Genomic DNA, 12,515 nt, shown 5'->3' on the forward strand with positions numbered 1-12,515 from the left:
TTTAAATTCTTTATGCCTAGATCTGGGAGTGGAATTGCCCAGTTATATGGTAATTCTATGTTCTAACATTTGAGGAACTATCGAACTTTTTTCACAATGATGAAACCATTTCACATTTTCATGAGAAATGTATGTGTTCCAATTTCACTGCAGCCTCACACTTATTTTCTGTTTATTATTATTATTAAAATTAATATTATTACAACTTTCCTATTGGACATGAAGTTGTCCTATTGGACATGGATTTGCTATTTATTATCCTAAGGACTAATCAAACAGCATTTTTTTCATGTGCTTGTTGGCTATTTGTATATCTTTTCTGAAGAAATTTCTACCCCAGCTCTGCCCATTTCATAATTGGGTTCTTTGTCTTTTAGGTGTTGAGTTATAGGTTTTATGTATTCTCAACACTAAAATATTATCAGGTACATAATTTTCAAATATTCTTACAGTTTTGATCTTTCTTCATCCAAATTCTCATGTGTTGTTTACCTTTTTTATTAGAATACCTAATGTATTATAAATAGCTGTTTTAAATTTTCTGTCCAATAATTTTAACATCTGTGTCATATCTGAGTCTGGTTGTGATTCTTACTTTCTATCCTCTTAACCATAATCATTTTTTTGTTTTTGCCTTTTGTTGTGCATTGTGATTTGCCAGGATGAGGCATACAGATTGCCCTGCTGTAATTTATTGTCCTGCTGATAAATTACAGCAGGAGAATCTGTATCAGCTAATGGAAACTGAGGAAATAGGACTTTATTGTGAGATTTAGAAGTTGGTTTGTGTTTAATGTTTATTGTAGGTATGGGTATCAGAGTCTCTAAGATATTCTAATGTCCAGTTTTGTTTTGTTTTTTCAACTTTCTTGAGTCTTTCCTATACACTGCTTCTAGAAGTATCAGTGCTTTTTCTAGTCAAATCCACTGTTATTAAACTGGAGCCCTGTTGTGGTGATAAAGTGTGGGGGAGGAGAGTGTTCTCAAATATTCTGATTAACTCTCCATCTTTTGGTGGTCCTCAGTCCTAGGGACTTTACCAGATTTTCTGTCCCTACTTCACTTACATAGTGTGTGTCCCTTGCCTCCTACTCTTTTAGCCAGGCACAGTGTTTCCAATGCCATTTTTAGAGCCCTATCCTCTGTTGAATATTTTTCTCCCACTCACAGGAGACAGGAACTCTAGAAGGGGCTGGAGTGGGAAGAAATCTCTTGCAGCCATTGGGATGGGATTTCGAAAGTATGCTCTGGTGAAGCTGGTGAAATCTTTTCTCCTAGAGTGTAAGCATTGGCTCTAGAGAAAGGGTCTGGGCATGTTTCACAATGGTTGCTATTCCTCATCCTCTGCCAGAGCCACAAAAGGTACATGACAACCTGGTAGGATTTTTGGAGGAAATGCCCAGGAAAATGTGAGAACTTCTCTAACACCATGACTTGTAGAAGTTTTTCATTTGAAAACTCAGCCTTCATCTATTTGTCAATTACTATTTAAGTGTTTCTACCAGTTTATTGCTCCAGTAGCTTCCAATTCAGATAAGCAGATCTCAACAACTGGGTCTCTATGGGTGCACCTGTCTCTCTGGATTTCAGGGTGATAGTTTACTCCACAACCTTGTTCCTCTGATTGGTTTAAGAAAAAGTAATAAGTTTACAGTTTGTTCAGCTATTTCTTCTTGTAATGATGAAAGAGGCAGCTTCCAAGGTCTTTACATATTGTTGCTGACATCAGAACTCTTAAGCTATTTTTCAAGCATAACACTTCTCTCTTTGGAAGATATACTTCCTGCTGAATCCTAGGGAGTTTGTGTTAATTCCCTAGCTGGGTATTTTCAGAGCCTCCATACGCTAAATTCTTCTAACACCATTGTATAGTCTGGATCAAAGTCCACAAAGGGTAGAGCAGCTGGCCTGTGGCATGGAGCTATTGCATTGCTTAATCTTGCCTTGGTAACTATGTGAAACCAGCAGCTTTCAGAGTCTATGAGTGGACTGAAGCTATGTTCCCAAGTATAATGTGTGTTGTCTCCAAAATAAACAAAGTTCCACCAAACTCTGTGTCTTTTTATTATTAGTAGAAGGTATGAGGTGCAGCATCTTAACTTTTATATTGAACCGATGTGTTGGCTTGCACTGGGAAACTGGAGTTTTGTGTCCTCCACCAAATATGAGGCTTCTCTCCTACTCTCTTTCATCAATATATTAATTAGCATGATGTTCTTTGGAAGGTCAACATGATTCAGATGACTTTATACCATATGAGTACACAGGGTGGTATAATTAAAATACCCTTTCATCCAGACATTAAATTTTTTTTTTTTGGCCATGTAATGGTAACCTGTTTTTTATTTCCCCTCCTCATGTATACTGAGAACAAAGTATTTAATAAAGTGATAGCTGTATGCCAAGTATCTGAAGCCAGGCCCACCTGCTCTGCTAAGCATACAACACGCAGTACAGCAAGTGCAATTGAGAGATGATCTGTTTACGTTCATTGTTGTCCACACTACTGAGCATGATCCATTGTTTCTGGAGCGTCCACATTGTTTCTGGAGTAAATTAAACATGGCTATGATAAAATAATCTATCTCTGCATTCTAAAAATATTTGAAGGGATATTAAATTTTGTGACCCTAGTTTTGGTTTATTCCATGAGTGTGTGAGTATGGTGGATTTCATGCGCTTTCACTTGATGTTTTTTAAGATAACTTTATTTTATGGGGCAGCAAATCAATATGTGGCTTCTACCAGCCACTTGGTATATCTGTTCTTTCATATTTTAAAATTAAAAGAACTGTAGGGTAGTTGCTTTAGTTTATTTCTTATTGTTGCAATAACTTAATTTGAGGCTTAAAGCAACAACATATTTTCTGGAGGTCAGAAAAACAAAATAGGTACTATGGGGCTAAAATCAAGGTGTTGACATCAAAATAATTTCCTTTTGAGACTTTGGGAAGAATATATTTCCTTGCTCTCTTCAGCTTCTAGAAGATACTACATTCCTTGGCATGGGTTCCTGCATCACTTTCACCTCTGTTTCCATTGTCACATCTTCTTTGTCTCTTACTGTCCTGCTTCATCTTTATGTATAAGGTCCTTTTTGATCATAATAAGCCCAGGTGGATAATTCAGGATAATCTCTCCATTAAAAACTGCAATTTGCTACACAAGGTAATCTTATAGCACATAGCTTGTGAGGTATGAGCAGAGCAGGAAAGGGTTCCTCACAACACGCTCACACCAGGAGTGTTGGGCAACCATCAGGTGATGGTCAGGCTGTTGTTAACTGTCTCTCTAAAGTAGTAATTGGTTACAGCCAGTGCCAGGGAAAGACCGGCTCCTAATAAATAGAAAGCACCTGAAACTTATCAGCAGCTTTCCTATAAGATCTCAAAAGTGGAAGAAGTAATGCAAGATCTGCAAGTACACCAACGTATAAAATCCCAAGTCAAGAGGTCAGGCTGGGCACTTGGTTTCTGAAGTTGCCCACTTGGTCCTCTTCCAATTTGTACTTTCCTTGTTTTCTTTCCTTTCCTTCTTTTCCTTATCTTCTAAAGCTTTTTAAGTAAACTTTTCCTCCTGCTTTGAAACTTGCCTCTGTCTCTTCTTTTGCCTTATGCCCCTCAGTCAAATTTTTTCTTCTGAGGAAGCAAGAAGTGAAGTTGCTGCAGACCCATATGGATTTGCTGCCAGTAAGTAACTTGGGGTCTTCCAAATGCCATTCTTGTTTTATTGCATAAATCAAGCAACACCACCATTAGCTACTTATCTATCTGAATGCTAGTGACTTCGCGATCTATTATCTAATACCATAAATTGTTGTAGGTCTGAGTCTGCCTCCTGCTCAGGACAATTTGAAGTTATGTCCACCTAGCCCCTAGTGTTAAATAATACCACTTCCCCCTGTCATTAAGGACAAGGGCAGGTGACATCATCCCACTGTCATTTGAGAATCTACATCTGTGGTAGAATATTTGACCTATGAAGAAAGCCATTCCCAAGCTTCTCAGAAATCCTGGTCCATTCCATAACAGTGCATTCTTTTTTGTCTTAATAAAATTAGGATTCTCTGGACCACCCAAATAAATGTAACAGACCAAATACGATATCCGGCCAAATATAATGAATAAAGCCTAATATTATCACTTCCAGAAGCTGTATAATCTTTTATTCAACACTGATATATAGAAGACTTGGTTTCTCCATTTAGTTTAATAGGGATCTTAATTAAGTCCATGCTATGAGTAACCATCTATAAACAACAAGTACCAACTTCAGGTATCTTTGCCACAATATTTAAGTCATGAGTGAGTATCTTATTGTCAGTAGTTTACCATGTAGGCAGCCCTTATATTCTACATTTTTAACATCCTCTCCTACATATGTTTCCCTAGATCCTGTCTGTGTATGCTAAGTAGGCCAAGAGATTTATTTGTTGACTTGGTAATTTCTTCCTAGAGACGAGTTTATTTTTTATTCTCTGGCTAAACTGAGCTACAGGCACTGGATTGCAACAAGAAGGGAGGAAAACTGATGGATCTTTTGGAGAAAAACATCATTTATAAGGCACTTGCTTCTAGTGAGATTATTTTATGGTTCATAGTCAAAGAGTGACTGTTCTCCCACAACAAGGGAGAATAAAATATTTCAGGGAAATTTGGAGATTCAACATTTTCAGGTATCAAAGTGTCCTGTAACCTATAGTATTGGTAGGAAATCCTATAAGCTTCCAACTGGATAATGTGTGGAAGCAAGACAAAAGTATACCCTTGGTCTTCCACAAAAATATATTTTCATTTATAGGTTAATACTTAAAATTAATATAAAATTAACAAAAATATCAGGAAATACTCTAAATAAAAATATTTTAATTAAGATGTAAAACATCCAGTTGATATAAATCTTCAGATCGAAGAGGTCTGATTTCTAAGGAAAAAGAAAGGCACATAAAGAGATGAAAATAGAATGGGTTTTACAGGTAATAATGATGAAGCTCAAATAAAGGCATTATATAAAAAAATAAAATTCATAAATAAATAAACTGCAACAGTAAAGGTGAACAACATAAGGGATAATGTAAAAAGCAAAACTGCCAGTGAGGCAATTCAGAAGGGTTACATGGAAAACAACTATAAAATCTCTCCCAGAATAGAGGAACAGAAGTAACACATCCAAAAAGTGGGAAAAAAGTTGAAAGAGGTAGAGAAAAGTGAATCAATATCAAGCTTAATTCTAAATTTCTAAGGTGGATCACCAGAATAATTTGAACTGATATTTAAATATTGTATTTGACATCATAGGATAACACATTTTCAAAATGGAAATAACAGGACCATGCTCATGAAGATATTAAACTCTTTAAAAATATTATTTAAAAATAATTTCAAACTTAGAAGTTCCTAAAGTAAGAATTGTAAATAGAACAGCATATGCTCTTTATAAACTTAAGTATTGTTAAGGATCCCCTATCCTGCTTCTCTTTCTTCCCCTTCTTTTCATTCCTGTCTTCATCCCCTGATATGGTTTGACTGTGTCCCCATCCAAATCTCATCTTGAATTCCCATGTGTTGTGGGAGGAACCAGGTGGGAACTAATTGAATCATGGGGGCAGGTCTTTCCTGTGCTGTTCTCATGATAGTGAAAAAGTCTCATGAGATCTGATGGTTATTATTAGGGGGAGTTTTCCTGCTCAAGCTTTTTGTGCTTGCCGCCATCCATGTAAGAGGTGACTTGCTTCTCCTTGTCTTCTGCCGTGATTTGAGGCTTCCCCAGCCATGTGGAACTGTAAGTCCAGTTAAACCTCCTTCCTTTGTAAATTGTCCAGTCTTGGGTATGTTTTTATCCACAGCACGAAAATGAACTAATACAGTAAATTGGTACCAGTAGAATGGGATGCTGCTGAAAAGTTACACAAAAATGTGGAAGCAATGTTGGAACTGGGTAACAGGCAGAGGTTGGAACAGTTTGTAGGGCTCGGAAGAAGACGGGAAAATGTGAGAAAGTGTGAAACTTTCTAGAGATTTGTTGAATGGTTTTGAACAAAGCTTGATAGTGATACGAACAATAAAGTCCAGGCTGAGGTGGTCTCAGATGGAGATGAGGAACTTGGGAACTGGGGCAAAGGTGCTAGCTTCCATTAATGAAAATAACTTATGAAAACAATGTACATTATAAAAAACATTAGAAATTAACATTTATATAAAATTAGTTGAGCTATAGATCTTATTCAGTTTTCAGCAACTTTTTTACATACACGTGTGTGTGTGTGTGTCTGTGTGTGTGTATGTGTGTGTCTGTGTGTGTGTATGGTTCTATAGTTTCATCACATGTGTAGATTTGAATTGTCCCATCACAACACAGAAATGCTCTTCTGTTATCTCTCAGTCCTCACCTCATTCTCATAACCCTAAACCTTAGTAACCAGTTATTTATTCTTTATCACTAAAATGTTGCTACTGTGAGAATGCTACATAAATGAAATCACACAGTATTTAACCCTTTGAAACTTTTCACCTACTATAATGTCCTTATGATCCACACAGGTTGTTCCATATGTCCATAGTTTGTTTCTTTAACAAATCTGACAGAAAGAAACGTGTCAAAGAAGGGAAAATGAAATAAAAAGATATAAATCTTTACCAGTTAAAGTTAATTTTTTTATGTTTGTCAAATTTCAAAGTTGTGTGAAGATGTCTGTATATTGCGAGAGTTCCTCCTAGGATCTTGACAATCGCAGACATCTTTCTCTCACCTTTTTTTGCAGAAAACTTAGAGCTATTCCTATGTAGATTATTGTAACTATGATTTGCCTAAATTAGAATTAATTTGATTTCACTCAGTGTTAAATGGCAAAGTTTTACAGATTGTAAAATGGCCACCAATTTGGAATGATATATGATCCTTTAGATTGATTACCAAGGAAAGTAAATTAAAACAATAAAAATAAAGAACATTGATTTAAAACAAATGCCAACTCCGAACATCTTTAGGACATAATTCCTGGGATAAAACTTTTCCATTTTCCTTACTTTGTCCATTATTCGTTTATTTAAAAATTTTCTTAGCTTACTGAATTAAACTTATCTACTCTCAGTAGTTTCTAAAATTAATTTAAATATTTAGAACAATCTAGATGAGCTAGATTTTTAAAAATATTTTAGTTTGATTAATTCAACTACTTTAGAGAGTTTCAGTTATCATAATAGTTATAAATGCTGTCTAAAGATAGAATAACTGCTAGAAACTTAAGAGAGTCACACTATAATTTAACAATAAAACTGCTTTTGAGTTAGACTAAACTTGTGTAGTTATCAGGCTGAAATATTGCAGCGGTTGCCACAGGCAACCGTACATGCACATAGGCAAAAAGAAAAAGAGTTATCTGTTGCTAATTAACTGAACCACATATTTCTTCTTCCTTCATTTTTTTTCTGATTACTTTTTTTTTGTTTTAATTTTTTTTTATTATACTTTAAGTTCTAGGGTACATGTGCACAACATGCAGGTTAGTTACATATGTATACATGTGCCGTGTTGGTGTGCTGCACCCATTAACTAGTCATTTACATTAGATATATCTCCTAATGCTATCCCTCCCCCATCCCCCCACCCCACGACAGGCCCCGGTGTGTGATGTTCCCCTTCCTGTGTCCAAGTGTTCTCATTGTTCAATTCCCGCCTATGAGTGAGAACATGTAGTGTTTGGTTTTTTGTCCTTGCGATAGTTTGCTGAGAATGATGGTTTCCGTCTTCATCCATGTCCCTAAAAAGGACATGAACTCATCCTTTTTTATGGCTGCATAGTTAATTTTCTAAGTGCATAAAGAATAAGCTTTGTGGATTTTGTGATCTAAACACAGGGAATAAGTCCATTGAAATCACCAGTGCATTGTCCTGTTGTATTTAATAATACAATATATAGCTAATACATATTTAAATGTACTAATTTAATAAGTATTGGGTTTAAAAAATCTTTACACCATAATATAAAATCCAATAATTTTCTTATTCACTATTACTATTATATAATCATGTTGACACTTTTTCTGCACTGTTTTAATTAATAAATAATGGCTAATTCTTGTTATTGTTTTGGATTTAGTTGAAATAATAGGTAACACCAAATTTCTATGACAAAAATATTTGAAACAATCATCAAAACATGTGTATAATTAATATATTAATTTGCATGAATGATAATATTTAATTTGCAGTATTATTAGACTGAATACTTAGTACAAACTTGAATAAATTTAACTTAATCCAATTTATTTCCATTCAGTATCATTTTAAATTTAGAAAAATAGTAAAACTTCAATCAAAACAGGAGCCAATTAAATTTTGGGTCAGATTACTCTCTCCATTTTATTCTGTGATAAGAGGATTTATTTTAGTGTCACTTTCAAAATCATCTTGCTTTGTCATACTTTCATTTGTTAGAGAAGCATTTATTATGATGCATCAAGGTTAACACTATGACAATTACTTATTTAAATTGATTGTTCCCAGAAGACAGTTTAAATGGCTTTGATGATTTCCATTGAGCTACAGTTAAGCATGGTAATTGTGTTATAGTTTGTTCTGTAATGATATAGCTTCCCAAACCTGAATGATATCATATAAATTAGGAATGGACATTATAGCTGACAGCATATAAAAACTCTTCAACCTAAGAATTATTAAGATTCTTAATATTTAATAAAGAAAAGAGTAAAATTATTATTTAGTGTGCTATTGCCAAATATCACATTTAACTGAAGAGACATAGACATTTAGCAGGATTGCTTTGATTTCTGTCTTTATCATTCTTAATTTCTGCTCCCTCTCCTTCCATACTCATCTTACACAGCATTGCATTGCAAGACTCTGTCTCCAATTTTATCTGTTCTTTGCAGGATTTTCTTCTTTTGTTATATTTCACACACCCAGAATTTTGCTGCTATTTCTTGTATGATGAATTACACATTTACTTATTTTTTCCTCTTGAGCTCTAAATCCATGTATCCACTACTCTAGTAGATACCCTCTCCTGTAATTTTACAAATGCCTTAAAAACTCCTGGTTTCTCTTCCTTCAAATATAACCCTTTCCATTCATCCTGCTAAATACAACAAAAATCAAACCCTGAAGATTAATCTCCCTAAAAATAGGTCACATATATTACCTATTTAAAACTGCCATACATCTCCATAACCTTAAATTTAAATAGCTATGTCAATAAAGCACTTAACAGCCTATACTAGCTACTTCCAACGCAACCGCCAAAGATTTTTTCTGATGGTTTTCTATAAACCCAATGAAAATGCTAGCAAAAACATAAACATTTATCTATGATTCAGGCACATGTTGCTCCTACTTCATTTTATTTTGGCTACTAATGCATAATAGCCTGCCCTTGATATTTTTTCTAATTATTTTGCCAACTAAATTCCGCTTTTATCTGAGCTGCAACTTGAATTTTTACAGATATAATGTAATTCCTCCCGGTTTTATGTTTTATCTTTCTTTCCTGAAAAAAAAATTATAGCATACAACCTTATTGTATCATTGTGTAAAGCTTCCTATACTTTTTAGTAAAAAAATACTAGAAAATGATACAAATTGAACTTAGATAATTTCTATAATATACTCATAACAACATGCATATAAATATATGGAGTGTGTTATATATTGTGTTTCAGCATGTGCATGAATTTGAAATTAGCAAAAATTGGAAATACAGCATACATGAGATCTTCCATTTATCAAACCATAATATTGCATGAGTAGTCTTGTGGGCTATTTTTTTTTTTTCTGTTACTCCTATTGCTATTGTGTAAATTAATTTTTATTTTCCTAGATGCTGCTTTTAACCATATTTCTGGAGTTTTAAATTTGCCATTAAATTTTTTAACCAATTTTAATCTTCAGTTCTGAATTCATCACAAATTAGAAGTCAGATTGTTTAGGTCTCTATATGTTAAAGTTGACTCTTAATCGGCAATATTAATAATTTATAGTAGTTGATTAAAACAACTGTTTACCCTTTTTAAACTTATTTTATATATGTAATTACAATAGAAAGTTATTTGTTTGCATCATGGTAAGTCACTTTTAAAATTTTTGGAAAGATTTAGTATTTAATCTACACATTTTAGTTTATTTTCTAGACTTTTGAAATGTAATTTAAATATAAGAATCAATTTTAAAGTTTATAATTTGATTAATTTTGGCATATATTTCAATTTGTGAAGCCCGATTTTGAAATATATAGGGTTTAAGTGAGTGTGGGCACTAAATGGTTATTGTTGCTAAAATACAGAGCAGCAGAGCCAAACACCAAAGACATAAGCACTTGTCCACTGCTGTGAAAGAGAGTGAACACAAGGTAGGCCAATTAGATTCCTGCTGTTTTTGAACATATTTTCTGTTTGCTCACTTTCAAACTCTTGTTTATCTTTCTCCCAGTGTTAGAATCCTCCTACAACAATACCCAACTGTCAAAATGCTCCCAATTTGTCAATGTCTAAATCAAATTGCGGCTCCTCCTTGGAGTCCTCCTTTATGTCCTCCTAAAGATGTTCTGTCATCCATCTTTTAACTCCCATAGTGTGTTAGCTGGCTTGTTTTTTTTGTTTTTTTTTTTGGATTTAACCAACACAATTTTTGGAGGCAATGGTGGATTTATGATTTTTTTTCAATAGAAAAAGAATTTAGTAAGTAGCTATAAAAGAACACATATTTATTTGTATTATTCATGTAAATAAATACATGAATCAATCTATTAGTCAGCTCAGGATTCCATAACAAAATGCCACAAGCTGGATGGCTAGGACAAGAGGTGTTTATTTTAACACAGCAAAGCAGGCTAGAACGCCTTGATTTAAGTGACAGCATTAGGTGTCTAGTGAGGGCTCTCTCCCTGGCTTGCTGAGGGCCACCTTCTCTTTGTGTCCTCTCATGACCTCTTATCTGCGCATGCAGAGGGAGACAGAGGGCCCTGGTCTTTCTTCTCTTCCGCTTCTTATAAACACAACAGTTCTATCTATTAGAGTCTCACTTTTATGACCACATATGATCTTAATTATCTCCTTATAGTTCTTATCTTCAAAACCAGTCACATTTGTGGTTATTCAACATAAGAATTTTGTACATTAATTTTAGGAGCCTATAACTCAGTCCATAACTATCAGCAATGGGTGTACTTCACCATGTACTTATATTTTTGGTTTACAAATATGTATTTTTATTAAATTAACTCTTTCTAATTACAGAATCATCAAACCAGGACAATTTTTGCTGTTATAACATGATTTATCACTCTGTGTTGCTAAACCTTTCCAAATACACTTTGTAGCAAGTCCATCTAAACCGTATCACATCTACTTAGCCAATATATTAGCCAAGACCACTGATAATTAAAATATGTCCTGCGGAATCTAGAGTGTAAGGTAATACTGGTGTCCAGGAAATAATATTTTTTAAAATGTATTTATTTTTTAAAATTGACATATAAAATGTGATGTATTTATTGTGTGCAACATGATGTTTTGAAGTATTCCTACAGTGAGATAAATTAACAGTCTCTTAGCATTTTTCAAGAATATCATGTCCTGTCATTAACTATAGTCACCATGCTGTACAATAGATCTCAAACTTATTCCTCCTATCTAACTGTTAATACACATCCTTTGACCAAAATCTCCCTAAGCCCCCTCCTCCCTAATCACTCAGCCTCTGGTTACCACCATTCCTTTCTCTTCTTCTATAAGATCAACTTTGTTAGATTTCATATATGAATGAGTTCATGTAGTATTTGTTTTTCTGCACCTGGTTTATTATACTTAACACAAGGTCCTCCAGGTTCATCCATGTTGTAGCAAACAACATAATTTTATTCTTTTTTATAGCTCAATAATATTCCGTTGGATATAAACAACATTTTATTTTCCTAGTCATCTGTTGATTCAACACACTTAACTATTAGGTTGATTCCATATACTGGTGATTTTGAATAGAATTGCAATAAATATGCAAGTGCAGATATCTCTCTGACATACTGATTTTATTTTGTATGCATATATACCCAAAAGTGGGTTTGCTGGATCATATGGTAATTCTATTTTTAATTTTTTGAGAAGCCTCCATGACATTTTTCATAAATGCTATTCTAATTTACATTGCACCAATAATGTGCAAGTATTCCCTTTCTATCCACATTCTCATGAATATCAGTTCATCTTTAGTGCTTTTTGACAATAGCCACTGTAACAGGAGGGAGATACTATTTCATTGTGGTTTTCATTCCATTTCCTTGATGTTGAGCATTTTTTTTACATGTATATGTTGCCATTTGTATGTCTTCTTTCAAGAAATATATATTCAGATCTTTTGCCCATTTTAAAAATTGGGTTATTTGTTTTTTTGATATTGAGTTGTTTATATTCCTTGCATATCTTGAACATTAACCACTGATCAGATATACAGTTTACAAATACCTTCTTCCATTCTTTAGGTTGTCCCTTCACTCTTTCATTGTT

Source organism: Pongo pygmaeus, chromosome 17, assembly GCF_028885625.2.
Source record: "Pongo pygmaeus isolate AG05252 chromosome 17, NHGRI_mPonPyg2-v2.0_pri, whole genome shotgun sequence".
Taxonomy (NCBI): domain Eukaryota; kingdom Metazoa; phylum Chordata; class Mammalia; order Primates; family Hominidae; genus Pongo; species Pongo pygmaeus.